Raw genomic sequence first — 14,407 nt, 5'->3', positions numbered from 1 at the left:
TGGGAGTAATGTCTCAAACTGTCTACTCTTTGATCGATTCCTGGAACACCAGTAGTAGTTTCCGAAGCACATCTGGAGGCTTCCTGTAATCTGTGGACGTTCAGAGTTTTGATGAAAGACAGAAATTGCATCGGAATTGAATATAACGGGCACCATGCGCACTTTTCTCCATGGGAGTAATGTCTCAAACTGTCTACACTTTGATCGATTCCTGGGACACCAGTAGTAATTTCCGAAGCACATCTGGAGGCTTCCTGCAATCTGTGGACGTTCAGAGTTTTGATGAAAGACAGATATTGCATCGGAATTGAATATAACGGGCACCATGCGCACTTTTCTCCATGGGAGTAATGTCTCAAACTGTCTATTCTTTGATCGATTCCTGGAACACCAGTAGTAGTTTCCGAAGCACATCTGGAGGCTTCCTGTAATCTGTGGACGTTCAGAGTTTTGATGAAAGACAGAAATTGCATCCGGGTTGAATATAACGGGCACCATGCGCACTTTTCTCCATGGGAGTAATGTCTCAAACTGTCTACTCTTTGATCGATTCCTGGAACACCAGTAGTAGTTTCCGAAGCACATCTGGAGGCTTCCTGTAATCTGTGGACGTTCAGAGTTTTGATGAAAGACAGAAATTGCATCGGAATTGAATATAACGGGCACCATGCGCACTTTTCTCCATGGGAGTAATGTCTCAAACTGTCTACTCTTTGATCGATTCCTGGGACACCAGTAGTAGTTTCCGAAGCACATCTGGAGGCTTCCTGTATTCTGTGGACGTTCAGAGTTTTGATGAAAGACAGAAATTGCATCGGAATTGAATATAACGGGCACCATGCGCACTTTTCTCCATGGGAGTAATGTCTCAAACTGTCTACTCTTTGATCGATTCCTGGGACACTAGTAGTAGTTTCCGAAGCACATCTGGAGGCTTCCTGTAATCTGTGGACGTTCAGAGTTTTGATGAAAGACAGAAATTGCATCGGAATTGAATATAACGGGCACCATGCGCACATTTCTCCATGGGAGTAATGTCTCAAACTGTCTACTCTTTGATCGATTCCTGGAACACCTGTAGTAGTTTCCGAAGCACATCTGGAGGCTTCCTGTAATCTGTGGACGTTCAGAGTTTTGATGAAAGACAGAAATTGCATCGGAATTGAATATAACGGGCACCATGCGCACTTTTCTCCATGGGAGTAATGTCTCAAACTGTCTACTCTTTGATCGACTCCTGGGACAATAGTAGTAATTTCCGAAGCACATCTGGAGGCTTCCTGTAATCTGTGGACGTTCAGAGTTTTGATGAAAGACAGAAATTGCATCGGAATTGAATATAACGGGCACCATGCGCACTTTTCTCCATGGGCGTAATGTCTCAAACTGTCTACCCTTTGATCGATTCCTGGGACACTAGTAGTAGTTTCCGAAGCACATCTGGAGGCTTCCTGTAATCTGTGGACGTTCAGAGTTTTGATGAAAGACAGAAATTGCATCGGAATTGAATATAACGGGCACCATGCGGACTTTTCTCCATGGGAGTAATGTCTCAAACTGTCTACTCTTTGATCGATTCCTGGAACACCAGTAGTAGTTTCCGAAGCACATCTGGAGGCTTCCTGTAATCTGTGGACGTTCAGAGTTTTGATGAAAGACAGAAATTGCATCGGAATTGAATATAACGGGCACCATGCGCACTTTTCTCCATGGGAGTAATGTCTCAAACTGTCTACTCTTTGATCGATTCCTGGGACACCAGTAGTAGTTTCCGAAGCACATCTGGAGGCTTCCTGTATTCTGTGGACGTTCAGAGTTTTGATGAAAGACAGAAATTGCATCGGAATTGAATATAACGGGCACCATGCGGACTTTTCTCCACGGGAGTAATGTCTTAAACTGTCTACTCTTTGATCGATTCCTGGAACACCAGTAGTAGTTTCCGAAGCACATCTGGAGGCTTCCTGTAATCTGTGGACGTTCAGAGTTTTGATGAAAGACAGAAATTGCATCGGAATTGAATATAACGGGCACCATGCGCACTTTTCTCCATGGGAGTAATGTCTCAAACTGTCTACTCTTTGATCGATTCCTGGAACACCAGTAGTAGTTTCCGAAGCACATCTGGAGGCTTCCTGTAATCTTTGGACGTTCAGAGTTTTGATGAAAGACAGAAATTGCATCGGAATTGAATATAACGGGCACCATGCGCACTTCTCTCCACAGGAGTAATGTCTCAAACTGTCTACTCTTTGATCGATTCCTGGGACACTAGTAGTAGTTTCCGAAGCACATCTGGAGGCTTCCTGTAATCTGTGGACGTTCAGAGTTTTGATGAAAGACAGAAATTGCATCGGAATTGAATATAACGGGCACCATGCGGACTTTTCTCCATGGGAGTAATGTCTCAAACTGTCTACTCTTTGATCGATTCCTGGAACACCAGTAGTAGTTTCCGAAGCACATCTGGAGGCTTCCTGTAATCTGTGGACGTTCAGAGTTTTGATGAAAGACAGAAATTGCATCGGAATTGAATATAACGGGCACCATGCGAAACTTTTCTCCATGGGAGTAATGTCTCAAACTGTCTACTCTTTGATCGATTCCTGGGACACCAGTAGTAATTTCCGAAGCACATCTGGAGGCTTCCTGTAATCTGTGGACGTTCAGAGTTTTGATGAAAGACAGAAATTGCATCGGAATTGAATATAACGGGCACCATGCGCACTTCTCTCCACAGGAGTAATGTCTCAAACTGTCTACTCTTTGATCGATTCCTGGGACACTAGTAGTAGTTTCCGAAGCACATCTGGAGGCTTCCTGTAATCTGTGGACGTTCAGAGTTTTGATGAAAGACAGAAATTGCATCGGAATTGAATATAACGGGCACCATGCGCACTTCTCTCCACAGGAGTAATGTCTCAAACTGTCTACTCTTTGATCGATTCCTGGGACACTAGTAGTAGTTTCCGAAGCACATCTGGAGGCTTCCTGTAATCTGTGGACGTTCAGAGTTTTGATGAAAGACAGAAATTGCATCGGAATTGAATATAACGGGCACCATGCGCACTTTTCTCCATGGGAGTAATGTCTCAAACTGTCTACTCTTTGATCGATTCCTGGAACACCAGTAGTAGTTTCCGAAGCACATCTGGAGGCTTCCTGTAATCTTTGGACGTTCAGAGTTTTGATGAAAGACAGAAATTGCATCGGAATTGAATATAACGGGCACCATGCGGACTTTTCTCCATGGGAGTAATGTCTCAAACTGTCTACTCTTTGATCGATTCCTGGAACACCAGTAGTAGTTTCCGAAGCACATCTGGAGGCTTCCTGTAATCTTTGGACGTTCAGAGTTTTGATGAAAGACAGAAATTGCATCGGAATTGAATATAACGGGCACCATGCGCACTTTTCTCCATGGGAGTAATGTCTCAAACTGTCTACTCTTTGATCGATTCCTGGAACACCAGTAGTAGTTTCCGAAGCACATCTGGAGGCTTCCTGTAATCTGTGGACGTTCAGAGTTTTGATGAAAGACAGAAATTGCATCGGAATTGAATATAACGGTCACCATGCGCACTTCTCTCCACAGGAGTAATGTCTCAAACTGTCTACTCTTTGATCGATTCCTGGGACACTAGTAGTAGTTTCCGAAGCACATCTGGAGGCTTCCTGTAATCTGTGGACGTTCAGAGTTTTGATGAAAGACAGAAATTGCATCGGAATTGAATATAACGGGCACCATGCGGACTTTTCTCCATGGGAGTAATGTCTCAAACTGTCTACTCTTTGATCGATTCCTGGAACACCAGTAGTAGTTTCCGAAGCACATCTGGAGGCTTCCTGTAATCTGTGGACGTTCAGAGTTTTGATGAAAGACAGAAATTGCATCGGAATTGAATATAACGGGCACCATGCGGACTTTTCTCCATGGGAGTAATGTCTCAAACTGTCTACTCTTTGATCGATTCCTGGAACACCAGTAGTAGTTTCCGAAGCACATCTGGAGGCTTCCTGTAATCTTTGGACGTTCAGAGATTTGATGAAAGACAGAAATTGCATCGGAATTGAATATAACGGGCACCATGCGCACTTTTCTCCATGGGAGTAATGTCTCAAACTGTCTACTCTTTGATCGATTCCTGGAACACCAGTAGTAGTTTCCGAAGCACATCTGGAGGCTTCCTGTAATCTGTGGACGTTCAGAGTTTTGATGAAAGACAGAAATTGCATCGGAATTGAATATAACGGGCACCATGCGCACTTCTCTCCACAGGAGTAATGTCTCAAACTGTCTACTCTTTGATCGATTCCTGGGACACTAGTAGTAGTTTCCGAAGCACATCTGGAGGCTTCCTGTAATCTGTGGACGTTCAGAGTTTTGATGAAAGACAGAAATTGCATCGGAATTGAATATAACGGGCACCATGCGGACTTTTCTCCATGGGAGTAATGTCTCAAACTGTCTACTCTTTGATCGATTCCTGGAACACCAGTAGTAGTTTCCGAAGCACATCTGGAGGCTTCCTGTAATCTGTGGACGTTCAGAGTTTTGATGAAAGACAGAAATTGCATCGGAATTGAATATAACGGGCACCATGCGGACTTTTCTCCATGGGAGTAATGTCTCAAACTGTCTACTCTTTGATCGATTCCTGGAACACCAGTAGTAGTTTCCGAAGCACATCTGGAGGCTTCCTGTAATCCTTGGACGTTCAGAGTTTTGATGAAAGACAGAAATTGCATCGGAATTGAATATAACGGGCACCATGCGCACTTCTCTCCACAGGAGTAATGTCTAAAACTGTCTACTCTTTGATCGATTCCTGGGACACTAGTAGTAGTTTCCGAAGCACATCTGGAGGCTTCCTGTAATCTGTGGACGTTCAGAGTTTTGATGAAAGACAGAAATTGCATCGGAATTGAATATAACGGGCACCATGCGGACTTTTCTCCATCGGAGTAATGTCTCAAACTGTCTACTCTTTGATCGATTCCTGGAACACCAGTAGTAGTTTCCGAAGCACATCTGGAGGCTTCCTGTAATCTATGGACGTTCAGAGTTTTGATGAAAGACAGAAATTGCATCGGAATTGAATATAACGGGCACCATGCGCACTTTTCTCCATGGGAGTAATGTCTCAAACTGTCTACTTTTTGATCGATTCCTGGGACACCAGTAGTAATTTCCGAAGCACATCTGGAGGCTTCCTGTAATCTGTGGACGTTCAGAGTTTTGATGAAAGACAGAAATTGCATCGGAATTGAATATAACGGGCACCATGCGCACTTTTGTCCATGGGAGTAATGTCTCCAACTGTCTACTCTTTGATTGATTCCTGGGACTCCAGTAGTAGTTTCCGAAGCACATCTGGAGGCTTCCTGTAATCTGTGGACGTTCAGAGTTTTGATGAAAGACAGAAATTGCATCCGGGTTGAATATAACGGGCACCATGATGACTTACCTCCATGGGAGTAATGTCTCAAACTGTCTACTCTTTGATCGATTCCTGGGACACCAGTAGTAGTTTCCGAAGCACATCTGGAGGCGTCCTGTAATCTGTGGACGTTCAGAGTTTTGATGAAAGACAGAAATTGCATCGGAATTGAATATAACGGGCACCATGCGCACTTTTCTCCATGGGAGTAATGTCTCAAACTGTCTACTCTTTGATCGATTCCTGGGACACCAGTAGTAGTTTCCGAAGCACATCTGGAGGCTTCCTGTAATCTGTGGACGTTCAGAGTTTTGATGAAAGACTGAAATTGCATCGGAATTGAATATAACGGGCACCATGCGCACTTTTCTCCATGGGAGTAATGTCTCAAACTGTCTACTCTTTGATCGATTCCTGGGACACCAGTAGTAGTTTCCGAAGCACATCTGGAGGCTTCCTGTAATCTGTGGACGTTCAGAGTTTTGATGAAAGACAGAAATTGCATCGGAATTGAATATAACGGGCACCATGCGCACTTTTCTCCATGGGAGTAATGTCTCAAACTGTCCCATCTTTGATCGATTCGTGGGACACTAGTAGTAGTTTCCGAAGCAGATCTGGAGGCTTCCTGTATTCTGTGAACGTTCAGAGTTTTAATGAAAGACAGAAATTGCATCGGAATTGAATATAACGGGCACCATGCGCACTTTTCTCCATGGGAGTAATGTCTCAAACTGTCTACTCTTTGATCGATTTCCTGGAACACCCGTAGTAGTTTCCGAAGCACATCTGGAGGCTTCCTGTAATCTGTGGACGTTCAGAGTTTTGATGAAAGACGGAAATTGCATCGGAATTGAATATAACGGGCACCATGCGCACTTTTCTCCATGGGAGTAATGTCTCAAATTGTCTACTCTTTGATCGATTCGTGGGACACTAGTAGTAGTTTCCGAAGCAGATCTGGAGGCTTCCTGTATTCTGTGAACGTTCAGAGTTTTAATGAAAGACAGAAATTGCATCGGAATTGAATATAACGGGCACCATGCGCACTTTTCTCCATGGGAGTAATGTCTCAAACTGTCTACTCTTTGATCGATTTCCTGGAACACCCGTAGTAGTTTCCGAAGCACATCTGGAGGCTTCCTGTAATCTGTGGACGTTCAGAGTTTTTATGAAAGACTGAAATTGCATCGGAATTGAATATAACGGGCACCATGCGCACTTTTCTCCATGGGAGTAATGTCTCAAACTGTCTACTCTTTGATCGATTCCTGGAACACCAGTAGTAGTTTCCGAAGCACATCTGGAGGCTTCCTGTAATCTGTGGACGTTCAGAGTTTTGATGAAAGACAGAAATTGCATCGGAATTGAATATAACGGGCACAATGCGCACTTTTCTCCATGGGAGTAATGTCTCAAACTGTCTACTCTTTGATCGATTCCTGGAACACCAGTAGTAGTTTCCGAAGCACATCTGGAGGCTTCCTGTAATCTGTGGACGTTCAGAGTTTTGATGAAAGACAGAAATTGCATCCGGGTTGAATATAACGGGCACCATGCGGACTTTTCTCTATGGGAGTAGTGTCTCAAACTGTCTACTCTTTGATCGATTCCTGGAACACCAGTAGTAGTTTCCGAAGCACATCTGGAGGCTTCCTGTAATCTGTGAACGTTCAGAGTTTTGATGAAAGACAGAAATTGCATCGGAATTGAATATAACGGGCACCATGCGCACTTTTCTCCATGGGAGTAATGTCTCAAACTGTCTACTCTTTGATCGATTCCTGGGACACCAGTAGTAGTTTCCGAAGCACATCTGGAGGCTTCCTGTATTCTGTGGACGTTCAGAGTTTTGATGAAGGACAGAAATTGCATCGGAATTGAATATAACGGGCACCATGCGCACTTTTCTCCATGGGAGTAATGTCTCAAAGTGTCTACTCTTTGATCGATTCCTGGGACACCAGTAGTAGTTTCCGAAGCACATCTGGAGGCTTCCTGTAATCTGTGGACGTTCAGAGTTTTGATGAAAGACAGAAATTGCATCGGAATTGAATATAACGGGCACCGTGAGCACTTTTCTCCATGGGAGTAATGTCTCAAACTGTCTACTCTTTGATCGATTCCTGGAACACCAGTAGTAGCTTCCGAAGCACATCTGGAGGCTTCCTGTAATCTGTGGACGTTCAGAGTTTTGATGAAAGACAGAAATTGCATCCGGGTTGAATATAACGGGCACCATGCGGACTTACCTCCATGGGAGTAATGTCTCAAACTGTCTACGTTTTGATCGCTTCCTGGGACAGCAGTAATAATTTCCGAAGCACATCTGGAGGCTTCCTGTATTCTGTGGACGTTCAGAGTTTTGATGAAAGACAGAAATTGCATCGGAATTGAATATAACGGGCACCATGCGGACTTTTCTCCTTGGGAGTAATGTCTCAAACTGTCTACTCTTTGATCGATTCCTGGGACACTAGTAGTAGTTTCCGAAGCACATCTGGAGGCTTCCTGTAATCTGTGGACGTTCAGAGTTTTGATGAAAGACAGAAATTGCATCGGAATTGAATATAACGGGCACCATGCGCACTTTTCTCCATGGGAGTAATGTCTCAAACTGTCTACCCTTTGATCGATTCCTGGGACACTAGTAGTAGTTTCCGAAGCACATCTGGAGGCTTCCTGTAATCTGTGAACGTTCAGAGTTTTGATGAAAGACAGAAATTGCATCGGAATTGAATAAAACGGGCACCATGCGCACTTTTCTCCAAGGGAGTAATGTCTCAAACAGTCTACTCTTTGATCGATTCCTGGAACACCAGTAGTAGTTTCCAAAGCACATCTGGAGGCTTCCTGTAATCTGTGGACGTTCAGAGTTTTGATGAAAGACAGAAATTGCATCGGAATTGAATATAACGGGCACCATGCGCACTTTACTCCATGCGAGTAATGTCTCAAACTGTCTACTCTTTGATCGATTCCTGGAACACCAGTAGTAGTTTCCGAAGCACATCTGGAGGCTTCCTGTAATCTGTGGACGTTCAGAGTTTTTAATGAAAGACAGAAATTGCATCGGAATTGAATATAACGGGCACAATGCGTACTTTTCTCCATGGGAGTAATGTCTCAAAATGTCTACTCTTTGATCGATTCCTGGAACACCAGTAGTAGTTTCCGAAGCACATCTGGAGGCTTCCTGTAATCTGTGGACGTTCAGAGTTTTGATGGAAGACAGAAATTGCATCGGAATTGAATATAACGGCCACCATGCGGACTTACCTCCATGGGAGTAATGTCTCAAACTGTCTACACTTTGATCGATTCCTGGAACACCAGTAGTAGTTTCCGAAGCACATCTGGAGGCTTCCTGTAATCTGTGGACGTTCAGAGTTTTGATGAAAGACAGAAATTGCCTCGGAATTGAATATAACGGGCACCATGCGCACTTTTCTCCATGGGAGTAATGTCTCAAACTGTCTATTCTTTGATCGATTCCTGGAACACCAGTAGTAGTTTCCGAAGCACATCTGGAGGCTTCCTGTAATCTGTGGACGTTCAGAGTTTTGATGAAAGACAGAAATTGCATCGGAATTGAATATAACGGGCACCATGCGCACTTTTCTCCATGGGAGTAATGTCTCAAACTGTCTACTCTTTGATCGATTCCTGGAACACCAGTAGTAGTTTCCGAAGCACATTTGGAGGCTTCCTGTAATCTGTGGACGTTCAGAGTTTTGATGAAAGACAGAAATTGCATCCGGGTTGAATATAACGGGCACCATGAGGACTTACCTCCATGGGAGTAATGTCTCAAACTGTCTACTCTTTGATCGATTCCTGGAACACCAGTAGTAGTTTCCGAAGCACATCTGGAGGCTTCCTGTAATCTGTGGACGTTCAGAGTTTTGATGAAAGACAGAAATTGCATCGGAATTGAATATAACGGGCACCATGCGCACTTTTCTCCATGGGAGTAATGTCTGAAACTGTCTACTCTTTGATCGATTCCTGGAACACCAGTAGTAGTTTCCGAAGCACATCTGGAGGCTTCCTGTAATCTGTGGACGTTCAGAGTTTTGATGAAAGACAGAAATTGCATCGGAATTGAATATAACGGGCACCATGCGCACTTTTCTCCATGGGAGTAATGTCTCAAACTGTCTACTCTTTGATCGATTCCTGGAACACCAGTAGTAGTTTCCGAAGCACATCTGGAGGCTTCCTGTAATCTGTGGACGTTCAGAGTTTTGATGAAAGACAGAAATTGCATCGGAATTGAATATAACGGGCTCCATGCGCACTTTTCTCCAAGGGAATAATGTCTCAAACTGTCTACTCTTTGATCGATACCTGGAACACCAGTAGTAGTTTCCGAAGCACATCTGGAGGCTTCCTGTAATCTGTGGACGTTCAGAGTTTTGATGAAAGACAGAAATTGCATCGGAATTGAATATAACGGGCACCATGCGGACTTTTCTCCAAGGGAGTAATGTCTAAAACTGTCTACTATTTGATCGATTCCTGGACCACCAGTAGTAGTTTCCGAAGCACATCTGGAGGCTTCCTGTAATCTGTGGACGTTCAGAGTTTTGATGAAAGACAGAAATTGCATCGGAATTGAATATAACGCTCACCATGCGCACTTTTCTCCTTGGGAGTAATGTCTCAAACTGTCTACTCTTTGATCGATTCCTGGAACACCAGTAGTAGTTTCCGAAGCACATCTGGAGGCTTCCTGTAATCTGTGGACGTTCAGAGTTTTGATGAAAGACAGAAATTGCATCGGAATTGAATATAACGGGCACCATGCGCACTTTTCTCCATGGGAGTAATGTCTCAAACTGACTACTCTTTGATCGATTCCTGGAACACCAGTAGTAGTTTCCGAAGCACATCTGGAGGCTTCCTGTAATCTGTGGACGTTCAGAGTTTTGATGAAAGACAGAAATTGCATCCGGGTTGAATATAACGGGCACCATGCGGACTTACCTCCATGGGAGTAATGTCTCAAACTGGCTACTCTTTGATCGATTCCTGGAACACCAGTAGTAGTTTCCGAAGCACATCTGGAGGCTTCCTGTAATCTGTGGACGTTCAGAGTTTTGATGAAAGACAGAAATTGCATCGGAAATGAATATAACGGGCACCATGCGCACTTTTCTCCAAGGGAGTAATGTCTCAAACTGTCTACTCTTTGATCGATTCCTGGGACACTAGTAGTAGTTTCCGAAGCACATCTGGAGGCTTCCTGTAATCTGTGGACGTTCAGAGTTTTGATGAAAGACAGAAATTGCATCGGAATTGAATATAACGGGCACCATGCGCACTTTTCTCCATGGGAGTAATGTCTCAAACAGTCTACTCTTTGATCGATTCCTGGAACACCAGTAGTAGTTTCCGAAGCACATCTGGAGGCTTCCTGTAATCTGTGGACGTTCAGAGTTTTGATGAAAGACAGAAATTGCATCGGAATTGAATATAACGGGCACCATGCGCACTTTTCTCCATGGGAGTAATGTCTGAAACTGTCTACTCTTTGATCGATTCCTGGAACACCAGTAGTAGTTTCCGAAGCACATCTGGAGGCTTCCTGTAATCTGTGGACGTTCAGAGTTTTGATGAAAGACAGTAATTGCATCGGAATTGAATATAACGGGCACCATGCGCACTTTTCTCCATGGGAGTAATGTCTCAAACTGTCTACTCTTTGATCGATTCCTGGAACACCAGTAGTAGTTTCCGAAGCACATCTGGAGGCTTCCTGTAATCTGTGGACGTTCAGAGTTTTGATGAAAGACAGAAATTGCATCGGAATTGAATATAACGGGCTCCATGCGCACTTTTCTCCAAGGGAATAATGTCTCAAACTGTCTACTCTTTGATCGATTCCTGGAACACCAGTAGTAGTTTCCGAAGCACATCTGGAGGCTTCCTGTAATCTGTGGACGTTCAGAGTTTTGATGAAAGACAGAAATTGCATCCGGGTTGAATATAACGGGCACCATGCGGACTTACCTCCATGGGAGTAATGTCTCAAACTGGCTACTCTTTGATCGATTCCTGGAACACCAGTAGTAGTTTCCGAAGCACATCTGGAGGCTTCCTGTAATCTGTGGACGTTCAGAGTTTTGATGAAAGACAGAAATTGCATCGGAATTGAATATAACGGGCACCATGCGGACTTACCTCCATGGGAGTAATGTCTCAAACTGTCTACTCTTTGATCGATTCCTGGAACACCAGTAGTAGTTTCCGAAGCACATCTGGAGGCTTCCTGTAATCTGTGGACGTTCAGAGTTTTGATGAAAGACAGAAATTGCATCGGAATTGAATATAACGGGCACCATGCGCACTTTTCTCCAAGGGAGTAATGTCTAAAACTGTCTACTCTTTGATCGATTCCTGGAACACCAGTAGTAGTTTCCGAAGCACATCTGGAGGCTTCCTGTAATCTGTGGACGTTCAGAGTTTTGATGAAAGACGGAAATTGCATCGGAATTGAATATAACGCTCACCATGCGCACTTTTCTCCATGGGAGTAATGTCTCAAACTGTCTACTCTTTGATCGATTCCTGGAACACCAGTAGTAGTTTCCGAAGCACATCTGGAGGCTTCCTGTAATTTGTGGACGTTCAGAGTTTTGATGAAAGACAGTAATTGCATCGGAATTGAATATAACGGGCACCATGCGCACTTTTCTCCATGGGAGTAATGTCTGAAACTGTCTACTCTTTGATCGATTCCTGGAACACCAGTAGTAGTTTCCGAAGCACATCTGGAGGCTTCCTGTAATCTGTGGACGTTCAGAGTTTTGATGAAAGACAGTAATTGCATCGGAATTCAATATAACGGGCACCATGCGCACTTTTCTCCATGGGAGTAATGTCTCAAACTGTCTACTCTTTGATCGATTCCTGGAACACCAGTAGTAGTTTCCGAAGCACATCTGGAGGCTTCCTGTAATCTGTGGACGTTCAGAGTTTTGATGAAAGACAGTAATTGCATCGGAATTGAATATAACGGGCACCATGCGCACTTTTCTCCATGGGAGTAATGTCTGAAACTGTCTACTCTTTGATCGATTCCTGGAACACCAGTAGTAGTTTCCGAAGCACATCTGGAGGCTTCCTGTAATCTGTGGACGTTCAGAGTTTTGATGAAAGACAGAATTTGCATCGGAATTGAATATAACGGGCACCATCCGCACTTTTCTCCAAGGGAGTAATGTCTAAAACTGTCTACTCTTTGATCGATTCCTGGAACACCAGTAGTAGTTTCCGAAGCACATCTGGAGGTTTCCTGTAATCTGTGGACGTTCAGAGTTTTGATGAAAGACGGAAATTGCATCGGAATTGAATATAACGCTCACCATGCGCACTTTTCTCCATGGGAGTAATGTCTCAAACTGTCTACTCTTTGATCGATTCCTGGAACACCAGTAGTAGTTTCCGAAGCACATCTGGAGGCTTCCTGTAATCTGTGGACGTTCAGAGTTTTGATGAAAGACAGTAATTGCATCGGAATTGAATATAACCGGCACCGTGCGCACTTTTCTCCATGGGAGTAATGTCTGAAACTGTCTACTCTTTGATCGATTCCTGGAACACCAGTAGTAGTTTCCGAAGCACATCTGGAGGCTTCCTGTAATCTGTGGGCGTTCAGAGTTTTGATGAAAGACAGAAATTGCATCGGAATGGAATATAACGGGCACCATGCGGACTTACCTCCATGGGAGTAATGTCTCAAACTGTCTACTCTTTGATCGATTCCTGGAACACCAGTAGTAGTTTCCGAAGCACATCTGGAGGCTTCCTGTAATCTGTGGACGTTCAGAGTTTTGATGAAAACAGAAATTGCATCGGAATTGAATATAACGGGCACCATGCGCACTTTTCTCCATGGGAGTAATGTCTCAAACTGTCTACTCTTTGATCGATTCCTGGAACACCAGTAGTAGTTTCCGAAGCACATCTGGAGGCGTCCTGTAATCTGTGGACGTTCAGAGTTTTGATGAAAGACAGAAATTGCATCGGAATTGAATATAACGGCACCATGCGCACTTTTCTCCATGGGAGTAATGTCTCAAACTGTCTACTCTTTGATCGATTCCTGGGACACTAGTAGTAGTTTCCGAAGCACATCTGGAGGCTTCCTGTAATCTGTGGACGCTCAGAGTTTTGATGAAAGACAGAAATTGCATCGGAATTGAATATAACGGGAACCATGCGCACTTTTCTCCAAGGGAGTAATGTCTCAAACTGTCTACTCTTTGATCGATTCCTGGAACACCAGTAGTAGTTTCCGAAGCACATCTGGAGGCGTCCTGTAATCTGTGGACGTTCAGAGTTTTGATGAAAGACAGAAATTGCATCGGAATTGAATATAACGGGCACCATGCGCACTTTTCTCCATGGGAGTAATGTCTCAAACTGGCTACTCTTTGATCGATTCCTGGGACACCAGTAGTAGTTTCCGAAGCACATCTGGAGGCTTCCTGTAATCTGTGGACGTTCAGAGTTTTGATGAAAGACAGAAATTGCATCCGGGTTGAATATAACGGGCACCATGCGGACTTACCTCCATGGGAGTAATGTCTCAAACTGTCTACTCTTTGATCGATTCCTGGAACACCAGTAGTAGTTTCCGAAGCACATCTTGAGGCTTCCTGTAATCTGTGGACGTTCAGAGTTTTGATGAAAGACAGAAATTGCATCGGAATTGAATATAACGGGCACCATGCGCACTTTTCTCCATGGGAGTAATGTCTCAAACTGTCTACTCTTTGATCGATTCCTGGGACACTAGTAGTAGTTTCCGAAGCACATCTGGAGGCTTCCTGTAATCTGTGGACGTTCAGGGTTTTGATGAAAGACAGAAATTGCATCGGAATTGAATATAACGGGCACCATGCGCACTTTTCTCCAAGGGAGTAATGTCTCAAACTGTCTACTCTTTGATCGATTCC

Source organism: Schistocerca gregaria, chromosome 11, assembly GCF_023897955.1.
Source record: "Schistocerca gregaria isolate iqSchGreg1 chromosome 11, iqSchGreg1.2, whole genome shotgun sequence".
Taxonomy (NCBI): domain Eukaryota; kingdom Metazoa; phylum Arthropoda; class Insecta; order Orthoptera; family Acrididae; genus Schistocerca; species Schistocerca gregaria.
Note: the sequence above shows the minus strand (reverse complement) of the source record.